Source organism: Bufo gargarizans, chromosome 2, assembly GCF_014858855.1.
Source record: "Bufo gargarizans isolate SCDJY-AF-19 chromosome 2, ASM1485885v1, whole genome shotgun sequence".
NCBI classification, from domain to species: domain Eukaryota; kingdom Metazoa; phylum Chordata; class Amphibia; order Anura; family Bufonidae; genus Bufo; species Bufo gargarizans.
Window position 1 is genome coordinate 172,018,613 of NC_058081.1, and position 17,560 is coordinate 172,036,172.

Here is a 17,560-nt window from a genome sequence, read left to right on the forward strand (position 1 = left end):
AAGCCCCGCCTGCCCATTGGACCTTTGTGGGACTGGTGCATTGTCCTCTTTGGCACATATTAGCCGCATTAGATATGACTGTACGCTAATAAGTCTCTTTCATCTGAATTGACCGCTCAGGATATTTCTGGATGATCCTTCTTCACCTCTATTTTTTCTTATCTTTATATCCATACACCTATGTATCTGTATCTATATATATATTTCCTTTATCGTATTACTTTTAGTTTTTGTGTTTTTTTGTGTTTAAATGTGATCCACCCATTTTATTGACCCCCTGAGGAACCCATAGTCTGGGTGAAACGCGTTGGAATATGCTGACCCATCCAGGGTCAGTAAGGGTGTATAGGGGTATGAGGACCCATTAGTGCCGTCTAGGGTGTTATAGCCCAGGTACAAGGACAGAGAGTCGCCACCATCAGGGGTCGTCTCTGGGCTGAGTCTAATCATAGGGTAACTTTAGGGAAAGTATTCCCCACCCTATACCTAGATATGTACCTCTATCATCATTTAGCATCTATTGAAATACATTGCATACATTAGATTGGTTTTGACCGTCACTTTAGTTATATTGGAATATTGCTTTTTAGAAGATAAAATAAAGTATATTGTATTTTAAGGGTTATATTTTTTGCTGGAAATTTGTCTTTAGACTCGGTAACTCAGTTATAGGACACTTGATATTGGTAGATTGCTGGAATTTGTGATATGACATTGCAGTCCATAGGAATGTATTGGCATATTCATTGTTGAAATGTTGTATGAGATTTTCATGTGACGTACCAGTTTTACTCACACATTACTACATAGGCATAAACCACTGAAAACAAACATCCAAGTGACCGCCCGCTCCTCGGACAGGTATGCCTTCTTCTCCATTGTTCTGCTGCTTCCAAGTTACTAAGGTAGCAATGCCAAACACTGCATTCATAGAGTGAGGCAGCGCTGAAGAACCTGACAATACAGGGCTCTGGGTATAGCTGAGATATCTCAACTCTGTATGTGAGGCAGATTTTAGGGTAAGTGCAAATTCATCATTATTCATAATAACATTAAAAGTATAGAAGCTACAGAATGCATGAACTGAATTATGTACAAATGAACTCAAAATGACATCCAAAATGGCTTCCAGAATGATATCTGTCATGTTGACAAACATATTGTAACTCATTTTATATCACTGGTAACCAAAAAGCTTTCTTGATGTAATTGACAATAATAGTTACATCATTCAGTCTAGAAGAGTTTATCATTCACTCAATTATTAATACTGGCAATGCTTAGTGTTCTCAATAACTGCATTAAAGAGGTCCACTGGTATGTTGCTAAAAACAATACATTTAATACAGATAGATGGATAGATAGATTAATATGTCGCTACTTGAGAAAGGTCCCATTGAGAGGACTGAAACGTAGCTTTCTGGTGAATAAACACACGCTTTACTTTGGATGTGCCGTGAAACTTTTTATTATTTGTTCATTTTTATTTTTTTATCATAGAGAGATAGATAGATAGATACATCCTGCCAACTCTGTTGGACATTTATAGCATATCCTATCAATAATCAATATGCCATACATGTCCCAAATGTGAATACCTCAACTGAAACCATGAAAGTGCAGCAACTCTTCTCAGAAGTTGAACCCTCTACACCTTTGGCTTTCATCGACTCTGCCATGCTTTTCCAGAAGGCGGAGTATGGATCCATAGAAACAGTATATGGTATCTGTATTCGCTACCCTGGAAAAGTCAAGCAGAGTCAATGCAAGATGAAAGAGTAAAGTGCTCTGAGAAGTGCTGCTCCATATTTGTGAACCTCTTCAGGACCAGGCAATTTTTCTTACTCCCAGCCTTCCCAGAGTCATAACTTTTTTTTATTTTTCCATTCACATGGCCCTATACAGCTTGTTTTTTGCAGGACAATTTGTACGTTCTAATGGCACCATTTACTATTGCATACAAGGTAGTGGGAAAATAATTTCGAATGGGGTGGAATTATATAAAAAAAATATTTTAAAAAATTCTGCCACAGTTTATGGGTTTTATTTTTACAGCATTTCCAATAAGGTAAAACTAAATTGTTACTTACATTTTTTGGAGCAGTAAGATTACAGAAATACCACATGTATTTGTTTTTTCTTGAATTTTGTATTTTAATCACTATATAAAGACCCTTATAACTCTATTATTTTTATGTTCTCTGAGCTGTGCGGGGGCTAATTTTTTGTGGGACAATCTGTAGTTTTTATTGATACCATATTGGAGTATGTACAACTTTTTGTTCACTATTTATTACATTTTTGGGGGGGGAGATGAAGTGAAAAAAAAATGGCAAATCTGAAATTTTGATGTTTTCTTCCATTACACAATTCGACTCATGGAATAAATATTTTTATATTTTAATAGTATGGACATTTTTTAACGTGCCGATGCCTATAATGTTTATTTTTTTAATTGTTTATGTATTTTTATTTGGGGGAAAAGAGGGTGATTTACGTTTTCTTTTTTTTTTATTATTTCTTTTTCTTTTACACTTTTAATAGTTCCCCTAGGGAACTTTAACATGCAATTATTAGATTGCTTCTCTCATAGACTCCAATGCATTAGCCACAGGCAGGGTCTGCATAGGAACCTATCTGCAGCAGCCTCGGATCATTCATGAGGACTGAGGCTTCCGCACACACCATCCAGCTCCCCCAATCTCTCCCAGGGGGAGCTGTTGTCTAAGAACACTTACTCCTGGGTTTTTGAGTTCTCTAATGCCGTGGTCAAATTTGACCATGGCATCTGAGGGGTTAAAGGTGTCCAATCGATGTTATCACCAATTGCATACATTAGCCCCAGGTGTCTTCTGTTTAAAAGTAGGCACCTGGCGGCTTTGGCTATGCCCTCTTTAAATACTTAACCCCCTCTGTATATTTACGTTGGGCGGTTGGGAAGGGTAAAGGTTTAGGTCCCCTTTCATTAAAAGTGGTGTATTTGAATAGGGAAGATAGAATCCCACTTATTTTCTTTCTTTAACTCCTTCCCAACCCTGACTTTACATGTATGGCGCAGGAGGCAGGAAGTTCCCAACCCATGCGGTAAATGTACGGCGCACTGATTGGGTGTGCACATTTGCTGTGCTCACTCGATCAGGACAGAGGCCTTGCTGTCACTGACAGCGAGGTCCCCGCTGTAACTTCCAGAATCAGTGATGATTGCAGATTAGGCAATCACTAGCTGATCATTGGGGGTTCAACTCCGCATCCCCTCCCTTCAAATCAGCTGTTCGGGTGTATCTTCATTGCTGGCAGTCACTGCCAGCACTACACAGCACAGTCAAACTTGTACTGGAGGGATTCTGCTAATACAGCACTGCTCCAATTGACTTTAATGGTAGCAGTGCTGTAGTAACGAGCTCCCTCCACTACAAGGTTGACTGTGTAGTTTGAGTTCCAAATTCCAGTGACAGAGCTACTTTTGAACAACTGATCTCTGAAATGTAGTGTGTCAGAGCCCAGACGATCAGCTGGTGAGGATAGGCCATCACTTAGTAGACAACCCCTTTAAGTTTTTATTTTTAAACAATACCTCATTTGCCGTGTACTCATATGCAATACATTTTGTGGTTTGGATCTTTATTTTTTTTCTACAAAAACAAACACATTCTGTGCTTAATTACGAGGACACTTTGAATGAGTAGTCGCAAAGATTTACATAAAGGTAACATCATTAGGAACTAGGTAGCAGGAACCTGTTCTGCATCTGCAGTTCACATAGCAGTTTGAAATGAGATTAGTGCCATCCACCAAGCTATTTACAGACTCATCAAAATCCTAAAAATCTCTATATATCTTATACACTGTGCTGGGTTAACCAGAGCCAAACTGAACTAGCAACTAAATGATACTTTTGGGATAACCCATAATGCAAGAAGAGGCATTAACAGGCAAATTGAACTGCAATAAGCCGTTTTAATGCATCACAAGAGCTATAGTGCTTTGTTTTATGTTAATACTAAATTAAATTTATTCATAAGGGAACCCTGGAATCTGTTGTCGCTTTTATATTTATTTTTCTTATCAATTATATTACGTTAATTATGCAGCCACTTGTATGGTCTATCTCGCAGGCTCAATACGTGACGAGTGGTGAATGAGTATAAAATCTTATATGAGATAACACCGTAAAAAGTGGTATGTTTACATCAAACATTTAATGAGGCACTAATGAGTTCCCTGGGTATCCAATATGACACCGAAATCTGCGGAAGCTGCAGAGTAGAGTTTACACATGCTACGCTAAGGCAGGTCTTAAATGTTAGAGGATTTATAATTAGTGATGATCGAGCATGCTCGGCCGAACACCTGTTCGGCTCGAGCATTTCGGTGCTCGGCACATGTCGGTACTTGGCCGAGTACCGCATGTGCTCGAGTGCCATGCTCGAGTCTCCTCCCTGCACGTTTCTTGGCTGCTGTGCAGCCAATAAATGTGCGGGTAAGTACTGCCCTCGCTGTAATGCCAGTAGCCATGTTGGCTACTGGCATTACAGTGATTGGCTGGCCGGAACGCGTCATCTGGTGTCATATAGCACCCGGTGACGCATGTTCAGCTCATTTGTAGTCAGGGAGAGCTGAGCATAGGAAGGGACAGAGAGTGTAGGGAGTGTAATTGAATTTTTTTTTTGTAAAAAAATGTTTCAGAGACCCAAAAGTCCTTGCAACTTGCAAGGACTATTGTGTGTGAAAGCAGCAATATATGTTTGTAGCGCAACCTGCGCTAAATTGCTCAGTGTTAGGGAGAGCTGTGCATAGGAAGGGACATACAGTGTAGGAAATGTAATAGGAAGATTTTTATACCAAAAACTTTTCAGAGACCCAAAAGTCCTTTTAAGGACTATTGTGTGTGACAGCAGCAATCTATATTTTTAGCATATCCTGCGCTAAATACAGTGTAATAGGCCGCTGCGGACAGTTAAATATTAGCGCCACCTCCATCTCCGGTGAAAAGTGTGCGCATCCCTAAAATATTTGTGACATCCAGTGCACTTTTTCCATAGACGGTGTCCGCTGTGGACAGTTAAATTATCCGGACCACATCTCCTGTTTAAAGTGTGCGCATCCCTAAAATATCAGTGACATTCAGTGCGCTTTATGAGTATAGGAGTCCCACTACCTGAACAATTGTACCACAATGTGAATGAGGCCCTCCTTTATGTGATATACCCGATGTATTGGAGTTCCTCTTCCTTGTAATTTTTGGCAGCACTTGCACTTTATATACAGAGTAAATATACAGAAAAGAATGTTTCCTAACAATTTTTCCTCTAAAATCAATTTTATCTTCGGTTTGGTGCGTATTATTGTCAATCTCTAAAAGTGGCGTACTACTCAGACAACATCGTTCCCAGCAGCGACCTGGGAGTCCAAAATGCATCCAGACATCCTCCCCATGCTGTTCCCGAACCATTTCGGTGGTGTTTCCATAAATTTCTGACCTTTTCCTATGAACCAGACACCCTCCTCTCTTCAAAGCAGGGGGTGCCTGGTTTAATTCTCGGGTTCTCCTATTGATTTCCATTATATACTCCTGTATAACGTTTGCACATCAGAAATATCTTTGACATTAAGTGTAATTTTTTTCTTAGCCGCTGGTGACAGTGACATTACCTGTGCTACATCTCCTGTATAACATTTGCGTATCCTAAATATCTGTGACATTCAATGTAATTTATTTGTAATATACTTGCAAGCATATATACCATTTAATATGCTCAAGGCGAGCAGTAAGGGACAGGGAAGTGGCCGTGCTGCTGATGGTGCACGCAGAGGCCGTGGCCCTGGGTGCGGTGAAACTGTGCCTGCTGCCAGAGGACAAGAAACTCACTCATCCACGATACCTAGCTTCATGTCCCAGTTTGCAGGGCGGCGCAGGACACTAATCTCAAAGTCACACCAGTGCGATCAGGTGGTCGGTTGGATTGCAGCAGATAATGCTTCCAGTCGGTTAAGCACCACCCTGCCTTCACAAAGTCCAGTCTCAGTATCCAAGAGTCTGTTCAACAGAATCCTCTCCCTGATCCACCTTCCTCCCACCATGGAGAGTCTTGGCAAACAAGTGATACCACACTCGGATATTCCGAGGAGCTCTTTTCATCGCCATTCCTTGATTTGGCCCTTTCGCCAAGCCCGCTTGAAGAGGGACATGAGGAGATCTTTTGCACTGATTCCCAAACTCTTGAGCATCCACAGTCAGAAGAAGATGACGGTGGGGAACGACAATTAGTGTCTCAAGAGGTTGATGATGAGGATGAGACACAGTTGTCAATAAGTGAGGTTCTTGTTAGGTCAACAATTTAGGAGGATGACCAGAGTGAGGAAGTGGAAGAGGAGTTGGTGGACGATGAAATCACTGACCCAACCTGGGAAGAAGACAAGCAGAGCAAGGACAGCAGTACAGAGGGGGATGGATCCGCAGCACCGCAACAGCCTGGAAGAGGCAGTTGGGTGGCAAAAGGGAGTAGGCGAGACACACCAAACAGGCCCACAACTGTTCCCCGGAGTACCCCCTTGTGGCAATCTCCCTTGCCGAGGGGTAGGTGTTCTGCAGTCTAGCGCTTTTTTGAGCAAAGTGCAGACGATAAAAGAATTGTCATTTGCAACCTGTGCCGTACCAAAATGAGCAGGGGTGTAAACACTAGCAACCTCAACACCATCAGCATGATCCACCATATGGCATCAAAACAACCTAATAGGTGGGCCGAATGCCTGGGTCAACAATCAGTGTCTGCAGGTCACACCACTGCCTCCTCTTCCCCTGTGTTACGTGCTAGCCAATCCCCTGTTCAAGACGCAGGCCCGGATGCTTCCCACCCTGCACCTGGACCTTCGCAAGCACCATCAGCTAACACATCTACTTCTGCGTCCTAGCGCAGAGTACAGATGTCCATAGCCCAGGCCTTTGAACGTAAGCGCAAATACCCACCCACCCACAGGCCTTAGCACTAAATGTGCACTTTTCCAAATTGCTGGCCCTGGAAGTGTTGCACATATGCTGATGTGCAGATCTATTATTACTCAATCTACATCACAGTAGGCAAATAGTGCAGTATAATATCATATATAAACATTAGATCCTATAACAATCACATTCACCATACACTGGCGCCATGTGACACGTCAGTGCACTCCAATAACATTTGTGCAGTGTGTTATTTACTCACACAGCATCACCAGCAGCCTTTGCTGATTACAGGGATGTGTTTATTGCCCTAAATATGTGTTCTCCTACCAGCATGACCTTCAGTCAGGTAGGCAGAAGAGCAACTGTGTATTCTGTTCCCCCAGGAACAAAAGGTCTGTCTTTTAGTTCCACCTGCATTTAGCAGTGTTATATGAAACTGTGCTGGTCATTCAGGCTTTAAACATTCTGCTGCAATCTACTGGTGATTTAATAGAAATGCCATGAGTTTGACTTTTCTATTACCACAGCTATACTCCTGGATTGCTGAAGCTGGGAATGTAGTAAGTATTAGTTTATTTTTTATGGGGTACCTGATTTTGTCATACCTTACACTAGCCATTGGAGTGATGGTTTATAGGAAAGGGGAAGCTGCTCTGGTAAATAAAAACTACAGGGTGGGCCACAAAAAAGTAGCCCGTCTCCTATATTGCCAAATCAAACAGCCTAATAGTACATTTGTCTTAGTTGTCCATAGCAACCAATCAGAGATCAGCTTTCATTTTTTCAGTGCCCTGTAGGAACCGAAAGCTGAGCTCTGATTGGTTGCTATGGACAACTGAGACAGATTTATTCAGTTTGATTAATATACTGATTAGTCACTAGTGATTGTGGAAGGCTATCTGCGAAGCAGATCGATTAAGGAAACTCAAAAGACCTTTGCTGACAGGTACCCAGGAACGAAAACCAAAAGCTAAACGTTGTATTCAGAGTCTGGTTCAGAAATGGCATCAAACTGGCATGAAACCAAGGCCTTCATCAATCCAGACAGGCTGAAGTTATGCATCAAATTCAGCAGCGGATTGCAAGTAGCCCCCAAAAATCAACTCGAGCACTGTCTCAGCAAGTTGGTGTATCAGGAACAGCGATTCTGCGAGTGCTGAAATCTCTGAACCTGCAACCACACTGAATAACGTGTGTGCAGGAATGGAAGGAGTCTAACAAAGCTAAACACGTTAATTACTGGACTTGGTCGCTGACTATGATTGCTTACAGACATTTCATGACTTGAAAATTGGTTTTGGTGCGCATTGTCAGGAACACGAATAGTCGGCCCAATTTTCTTCAAATGAACTGTGAATACCGTATTTTACCTGGACATCTTTGAACAGTTTTACAACCAACTAACCCCAACCTTTTCCAACAAGATGGGACAACATGCCGCACCTCCCAGGACTCACTGACACGTGTTCATGAACTGTTTACAGAGGAGTGAACTGTGGGCAAGGGGTTATGGCCACAACATTTTCCAGACTTGTCCACATGCGATTTCTATCTGCGAGGAAATTGAAAACAGAAAGTGTCCGCTAACAATCCACATCCCTGGATGAACTCAAGGAAAACATCACAGACACTATACGCAGCATCACAAGCAGTATCAGCCGACATAATCCGACATGCGCAAAGATGTATAGATGTGAATGTGGGCTACTTTCAGCAACTTTTGTTGCTAAATTCACTTGCTCGTTCATCTTGTCATACTATTGCGGGAGCGGGCACCTTTTTCGTGGGCCACCCTGTATAATCTTGCCGATCACTTATTAAAGGGGTTTTAAGGTAATTAGGCAAGTGCCCATAGCCTGCCCCCTGAAACAGAAGATTCACACTGTGAGTGGGGTGTGCAGTATGTGTCCGTGTGTGAGTGATGTGTGCAGTATGTGTCCATGTAAAAGTAGGGTGTGCAGTATGTGTCCGTGTGTGAGTGAGGTGTGCAGTATGTGTCCGTGTGTGAGTGGGGTGTGCAGTATGTGTCCGTATGTGAGTGATATGTGCAGTATGTGTCCATGTAAAAGTAGGGTGTGCAGTATGTGTCTGTATGTGAGTGGGGTGTGCAGTATGTGTCCGTGTGTGAGTGATGTGTGCAGTATGTGTCCGTGTGTGAGTGATGTGTGCAGTATGTGTCCGTGTGTGAGTGATGTGTGCAGTATGTGTCTGTGTGTGAGTGTGTTGTGCAATATGTGTCCATGTGTGAGTGGAGTGTGCAGTATGTGTCTGTGTGTGAGTGTGTTGTGCAGTATGTGTCCATGTGTGAGTGGAGTGTGCAGTATGTGTCTAGTGTATCAGTGGCATGTGCAGCACAAGCCCAGAGTGTCAGTGGGGTGTGTTGTATGTGTCCAGTGTGTCTTTGGTGTGTTCAGTATGTGTTTGGTGTATAAGTGGTGTATTCAGTATGTGTTCAATGTGTAAGATGTGTGTCCAGTATGTAAGTGGTATGTGCTATATATGTCCAGTATGTAAGAGGTGTGGCAGCATGTGTCCAGTGTGTCATTAGTGTGTGCAGTATGGGTCCAGTGTGTCCTTGTTTTGTGCAATATGTGTCCAGTGTGTCAGTGTGGTATGTTGTATGTGTCCAGTGTGTCAGTAAGGTGTGTTATATGTGTCCAGTACATCAGTGGGGTGTGTTATATATGTCCAGTACATAAGTGGGGTGTGTTGTATGTGTCCAGTACATCAGTGGGGTGTGTTTTATGTGTCCAGTACATCAGTGGGGTGTGTTTTATGTGTCCAGTACATAAGTTGGGTGTGTTGTATGTGTCCAGTACATCAGTGGGGTGTGTTGTATGTGTCCAGTACATCAGTGGGGTGTGTTGTATGTGTCCAGTACATCAGTGGGGTGTGTTGTATGTGTCCAGTACATCAGTGGGGTGTGTTGTATGTGTCCAGTACATCAGTGGGTGTGTTGTATGTGTCCAGTACATCAGTGGGGTGTGTTGTATGTGTCCAGTACATCAGTGGGGTGTGTTGTATGTGTTTAGTACATCAGTGGGGTGTGTTGTATGTGTCCAGCACATCAGTGGGGTGTGTTGTATGTGTCCAGCACATCAGTGGGGTGTGTTGTATGTGTCCAGTACATCAGTGGGGTGTGTTGTATGTGTCCAGTACATCAGTGGGGTGTGTTGTATGTGTCCAGTACATCAGTGGGGTGTGTTGTATGTGTCCAGTACATCAGTGGGGTGTGTTGTATGTGTCCAGTACATCAGTGGGGTGTGTTGTATGTGTTTAGTACATCAGTGGGGTGTGTTGTATGTGTCCAGTACATCAGTGGGGTGTGTTGTATGTGTCCAGTACATCAGTGGGGTGTGTTGTATGCGTCCAGTACATCAGTGGGGTGTGTTGTAGATGTCCAGTACATCAGTGGGGTGTGTTGTATGTGTCCAGTACATCAGTGGGGTGTGTTGTAGATGTCCAGTACATCAGTGGGGTGTGTTGTATGTGTCCAGCACATCAGTGGGGTGTGTTGTATGTGTCCAGTACATCAGTGGGGTGTGTTGTATGTGTCCAGCACATCAGTGGGGTGTGTTGTATGTGTCCAGTACATCAGTGGGGTGTGTTGTATGTGTCCAGTACATCAGTGGGGTGTGTTGTATGTGTCCAGTACATCAGTGGGGTGTGTTGTATGTGTCCAGTACATCAGTGGGGTGTGTTGTATGTGTCCAGTACATCAGTGGGGTGTGTTGTATGTGTCCAGCACATCAGTGGGGTGTGTTGTATGTGTCCAGTACATCAGTGGGGTGTGTTGTATGCGTCCAGTACATCAGTGGGGTGTGTTGTAGATGTCCAGTACATCAGTGGGGTGTGTTGTATGTGTCCAGTACATCAGTGGGGTGTGTTGTAGATGTCCAGTACATCAGTGGGGTGTGTTGTATGTGTCCAGTACATCAGTGGGGTGTGTTGTATGTGTCCAGTACATCAGTGGGGTGTGTTGTATGTGTCCAGCACATCAGTGGGGTGTGTTGTATGTGTCCAGTACATCAGTGGGGTGTGTTGTATGTGTCCAGTACATCAGTGGGGTGTGTTGTATATGTCCAGTATGTTAGCTGTTTTATCAGGATAGCTTCATATAGTATAATAATATAATGTAACTGCATGTACTCTGTTGGGCCTGTGTGCTTAATATTAGCAGGGGTGATTTTAAATCCCAGTCCACCTGCCCTATCTATTGCTGTGACAGTAACAGGGAGAGAGCTGCAGCAGAAAGGACCCCCCCCATGAGAAAGGACCCCCCCTCCCTTCTCAAGCTGTAATTAGGAAAGAGCTGCAAAAGAAAGAACATAATCCCTGAGAGAGCTGCTTGCTTAAAATAGATCTAGCAGAGCAATTAGAGCAATACATTGGGAGATCTCTGGTTGCTTGAGAGGTACAGGGCTGGTTCTAGCTTTGTTCGTCATGTACTATATAATGTTGGATTTTTTTTTTTTACATTACTCATGGGATAACTCCTTTAAGCCATATTCCCATATTCACTAAATAATTTCCACTAGATATTTAGCTGTCAATAAAAAATAAAAAAAATGTTCCAGGAAATAGACTTCTCCTGATGCCATGTTTTTCTAACTCTGATTGCCTTTAAAAATGTTTTCTTAACTTTATCAAAAGATAGAGCTCAAAAATAATCAAAAGAAAACAAAAAAAAACTTTATTTAAATCTCTGATTAAAATATTAGTTTCAAATGGCTGTCCACCTATTTTAAATACAGTGGTGGGAAAACTCAATATAGCCACCAAACCCACAATCACACCTTATTAATAGCAGGTATAGGTGGTGGCTTAGTTTATGTGGTTCCCACTTCTGTGAGGCAAAGGGTTATTCGGCACAGCTGACCAGTAAATAGCCAGATACCAGTGCTTTCCCACTTATGATCACCTGTGCCTAACTCTGTGCACACTTGAATCAATGGCAGCATAGGTTTGCTGCCGTCATCTGAGGCGTGCAGCATCTATCTGATTTGTTATTTTGTTTTACTACACGCGCCGACTCCTGACGAATAACTGACGGAGTCCAGCAAGGAAACACATCGAGTAGGATGTGGGTTGGGAAACTAGTTACATATGTCACTCCTTATATATTCTGTATCTCCACATATATGAACGCCTATAGTCCCGTATATTAATAGACTTTAGCGTATATCTTCAATTGTAGGGATGATATAGTAAATTCAGTTGTAGGAATGATGTGGTAAGTTCATATATAGAAAAAAACAGGAATGCAGCTTATACTTTCGATTTTGGTATTGGTATATATATATGTCTCTTGAATCAATATACGCCAGCTTAAATGATTACTCACAGTTCAGTCGGTCAGCCCGTTGTGGCGTCCCACTTCAGTGGGCTTACCTGACACTGTACAGAGTATTTACTATAATTGATGTTGTCAAGTGGGAAGATCGGGTCTAAGCATGAAGTTTCAGCCTGTGATGCGGTTGTGTCCAGTCTTGGCCTCTCACGCTGTGCCTCGGCGTCTCACGCTATGCCCGTTGTTGGCGGTTCACGTGATTCCCTTAACATCTCGAGGGAAAATTCAAATCATGTAATTGTAGGTATCCGATTTTTTTTAGGTATCCGATTTTTTGAAGTTTGCTGAAGCGCTTCAGACTTATTCAGTTTTCGTGTGTTTTTTCTATCTTCGTATTTATTCGGACATTGAATATAGTCTATAGACAGCCATTTGAAACTGATATTTAATCAGAGATTTAAATAAAGTTTTTTTGTTTTCTTTTAATTGTTTTAGAGCTCTATCTTTTAATAAAGTTAAGAAGTCTTTACATACTGATAGAAGCAAGTATACAGAAACAATAAACAGATTTTCAGACTCCAGCACTCACTTTTTCTTGAAGTTTCAAGTTCTCCGGCTTTATTTATCAAAAGTGCACAGATAATACAAGGTTCAATTCTCATGGGTGTAGGCTGTTCACGCGTTTCGAAAGTTCTTATTCGTAACAGTCTACTGTTACGAATAAGAACTTTATTGTTTCTGTATACCTGCAAAGGAGTTTTTGGAAAAAACTAAGACATCGGGCACGCGGATATAAATACCATTTAAAGAAAAAAAAGTGAGCCGGTATCTCTACTTACATGATAGAAGCAAGTCCCTATATTACCTCTTTAGTTAATATCTTTTAAAATGTTCAAAGCTTTTACACATTTGGTAAGTGTTATCTCCTTTATTAGAGAATATTGCACTGAACCAGCTCCTTACTTTGCAGTGTCTTCTCACCTACACCATTTATCATCATATTTCAAAGCTGCTAAATTACTTTTTTCTTCAGTATAAGATCCATGTCATCTCTGCCTCGGCCTATTTAGTACTGGGAAGGTTAAGAGGAAGATAGATTGTGGTTGAGCAATGTTGAGTCACTTTTATTTCTCTCCCCAAAATACACAGAGCACACATCTCCAAACTCCTAAATTAGTGAGAAAAATGATGGCTTCCAAGTTCTCTTGCAGTAATTTAGGACAGAGTAACTGTACTAATATTCGGTCATTAACCCCTTTGGGACACAGCCTTATTTCACCTTAAGGACCAGGCCATTTTTTGCAAATCTGACCAGTGTCACTTTAACTGCTTCCCGACCACCTAACGCAGGGATGCGTCCTGGCTGCGGTCGATTCATTCCTCCTTGACGCGCCAGTGCGTCATCTCGCGAGACGCGAGATGACGCTCACAGCCGGCCCCCGCATGCGCATCGCGGGCCGGAAAAAGTTTGAGGGGGGTTACATTATCAGCCTGCCAGCCAATGATCATCGCTGGCAGGCTGATGATTTAAAAAAAAAGTAATCAGAAGCCAGTTAACACTTTATATTTATAAATATAAGGTGTTAAATGGCTTCCCTGCTCCTCTGCTGGTCCTTTTCATCGGTTGGTCTCAGCAAAGGAGCACAGTTCACAGTGAGTAGCCACCAAACACTTCACTTAGCCCCAGATCATTCCCCAGCACCCCAATTAACCCCTTTATCACCCTTTGATTGCCCCTGTCAATCACCTAGTGAAAGGGAAAAAAGTGATCAGTGTAAACTGTCACATTTTTTTCCCACTGGTATTGACCGTTAGGTTTTAGGATAGTTTAGGCCCCTTGGTTAGGTAGTTAGCGATCGTTTAGCGCCCAGCCCACCGCAGTCACTGATTCGCTGATTAACATATCGATTAACTGATCACAGTCAGATCTATAATAGTATTAGTGTCACCATAGTTCGCCCTCCACCCAAAACGCAGTGTTTGCCCGATCAGGCCTGATCGGTTGCCCACACGTGCGTTCACCCACGCCCGCCCCGCCGCAGTGACAAAAAAGTTTTTTTTTTTATCACTGCACAATCACTTTACAAGCGCTGCGGCGATAAAAAAATCTGTTTTGATATTTTTTATCAATCGCAGCGGCCTCTGGTACTTCTCTAGCCTCCCATTTGTAAGACAAGCTTGCTTTTTTTCTTGGGTAGTCTCAGGGATAAACCCCTAAATTTAGTTGACCAAATGGCAAACAAGGGGTATTCTTCTGAAGAGGCCTACAGGCTTCTGACCCAGTCGGATGAGGAATGGGAACCCTCATGTGATGAATCTAGCGGGTCAGAATATGAACCTGTAGAAAGCAGTGGCAGTCTGACCCAAAGTTCGGACGAGGAGGTTGAGGTCCCTGATAGCACCAGGCGTACCCGGCCCCGTGTTGCTAGACCACAGGTTGCGCAGGATCCGCTTAAAGGGCAGCAGAGTGGGGCTGGTGCTGTCGGATTACATGGTGAGGCATACACCAGCAGCGCAGCCCATCCTGGACCTAGTACCAGCACTGCCGTACAACATTGTGAAGTGGCGAGCACCAGAAGGGCAGTTGAAGCTGGTACGGTGGCAATGGTACGTGCAATAGTTACCCCGTTGCAGCCACCGCACAGACAGGCCCGTAGACCCCCTAGAGTCCCTGAGGTGCTGGCAAACCCTGATTGGCAGTCCCCAACTTCAGCCGCACCATTAGTTCCCCCTTTCACCGCCCAGTCTGGAGTTCGGGTTGAGATAGCTCAGATCGGTTCGGCCCTGGGATTTTTTTAGCTGTTCTTGACTGCGCAGCTCTTGGACTTAGTCGTGGCAGAAACAAATCGGTATGCCACACAATTTATAGCCGCCAACCCGGGAAGCTTTTATGCGCAATCTTTCTGGTGGAAACCCGTCCAAGTTTTCCGAAATTAAAATTTTTCTGAGCCTTCTCCTCAACATGGGTCTAACCAAAAAGCATGAATTGCGGTCATATTGGTCCACGAACCCAATTCATCACATGCCCATGTTCTCTGCTGCTATGTCCAGGACACGATTTGAGACCATCCTGCATTTCCTGCACTTTAGTGATAACAGCACCTCCCGTCCCAGAGGCCACCCAGCTTTTGACCGGCTCCACCAAATTCGGACCCTTATAGACCACTTCAACACCAAATTTGCAGATTTGTATACCCCTGAGCAAAACATCTGCGTAGACGAGTCCCTTATACATTTTACCGGGCGCCTTGGCTTCAAACAATACATGCCAAGCAAGCGCGCCCAGTATGGGGTCAAATTGTATAAGCTCTGTGAAAGGGCCACAGGCTATACCCACAAATTTCATGTCTATGAGGGTAAAGATCAGACCCTGGAGCCGGTCGGTTGCCCTGACTACCTGGGGAGCAGTGGGAAGACAGTCTGGGACTTGGTGTCACCCTTATTTGGCAAGGGGTACCATCTTTATGTGGACAATTTCTAAACAAGTGTGCCCCTCTTCAGGCATTTGTTCCTAGAACAGATTGGCTGCTGTGGCACCGCGCGACCTAGTCGCCGGGGCTTCCCCCAACGGCTCGTTACCACCCGTCTTGCAAGGGGGGAGAGGGCTGCCTTGTGTAACCAAGAACTGCTCGTGGTGAAATGGAGAGACAAGCGTGACGTTTACATGCTCTCCTCCATTCATGCAGACACGACAATACAAATAGAATGGGCAACCAGTGTGTCACGACTGGCGGTGGGGGAAACCCCCAGCCGTGCGGTACCCGGAGATGTTTGGTCGCTGCAAGACCACAGGATCAGGGAGCAGGTCACCTCCTAAAGTCTCCCAGATCTGACCCTAACTCCTAACCTGCATGGGCCGACCTTTAGGGTAGGAGGACCCATGCGCAGGAACCTCGGATCCCTACTATCCCTCCGCAGGTCCCTAGGCTAGGAGCTGGATAGACTACCTGTTCCTCCAGAACACGGAGGAACAGGAGCCTAGAAAGGCCAAGCTGGAAATAAAAGGAATCCAATACCACTTATGGCAGTGGCAGGTATGTGGAACTGCAACCTCACCTACCTGCCACAAACACACCGCCCGGAACCCATGCAAAAGTGCTGTCTGTCTACCACAACAGAAAAGACAACAGCACACACCATACATCACACAGGGAACCAGGGAACCATAAGGTGCAACAAGCCAGCAACCACATACACATAAACATAACATCAGACAAGGTAACAAAGGTTTTACTAACAAGGTTTATGACCAGAAGGATGGTCCCCACCAGGCAGATGGAGGAGACAGGAGGCTGCTCCAGCCAGCATGGCTGAGAGCAACCTACTGAACCCAGCCAGGGACTGAGGCTTTATAGGCCAAGTGGCCACACCCAACGGCCAGACACACCCAGTGACACACACACTGGGAAGGGGGTTAACCCTTCCTACACCACAGAAGAGAAGGGAAAACACCAACTAAAAGGGAAATAGCACACACACTCACTCACCTGTTACCGCTGGCAACGGCATGCGTGGCAGCCGTGTCCTGAAGAACAACCAGCAGGCCGAGACCCTGCATCCACATGCCCACAACACCAGACGTTGCCGCGGACCACCGCAGGTGAAGGGAGGTGTCCAAGTGCATACAACCAACACAATCTCGTGCACAACAAACACACAAAGGGAGTGCACATAAACACAGACGAAGGACGTGCACACCAAAACACGTTGCCAAGGGCAACCGCACGCATGCCTGTTATTCGCGGCAACCGCACCTGAGGCAAACCACTAAGTGCCCCCAGCTGCGGCTGCGACCACACCAGACCGCGGATAACTGCATGCGGCTCCCAAGGAGTCACGACCATGACCAGGGGTCGTGACACAGTGTCATTGAAAAGCCCCTCTCAGTCCACGACTATAACCTTCACATGGGAGGGGTGGACTTCAATGACCAGATGTTGGCTCCTTATTTAGTTTCCCAACACACCAGACGCTGGTATAAGAAGGTGTCTGTATATTTGATTCAATTGGCTGCATATAATAGTTTTGTTCTCTACAGTAAGGCTGGGAGAACAGGATCCTTCCTCAAATTTCAGGAAGAGATCATCGAGAACCTCCTGTATCCAGGAGGGTCCGTGGCCCCATCCACCAGTGTAGTGAGCCGTCTACACGAGCGACATTTCCCCAATGTCGTTGCTGGTACCTCAACCCAACTGTCACCCCGAAAAAGATGTCGTGTCTGTAGCAGGAGTGGAATAAGGCGTGACACCCGCTATTTCTGTCCTGACTGCCCTGACCACCCTGCCCTATGCTTAGGGGAGTGTTTCCGGAAGTACCACACACAG

At 44.3% G+C, this 17,560-nt stretch overlaps 1 protein-coding gene across 2 annotated transcripts in view; it reads left to right on the forward strand.

The window, feature by feature from the left end:
- Positions 1–943: 943 nt before the first annotated feature.
- Positions 944–17,560, forward strand: part of LOC122929657 (tetratricopeptide repeat protein 24-like) — an 87,228-nt gene continuing 70,611 nt past the window's right edge. For both annotated transcript variants that reach the window (XM_044283290.1, XM_044283291.1), the window contains exon 1: positions 944–1,019. The gene's annotated coding sequence lies outside the window, so the exon portion shown is untranslated. The remainder of the gene's footprint in view (positions 1,020–17,560) is intronic.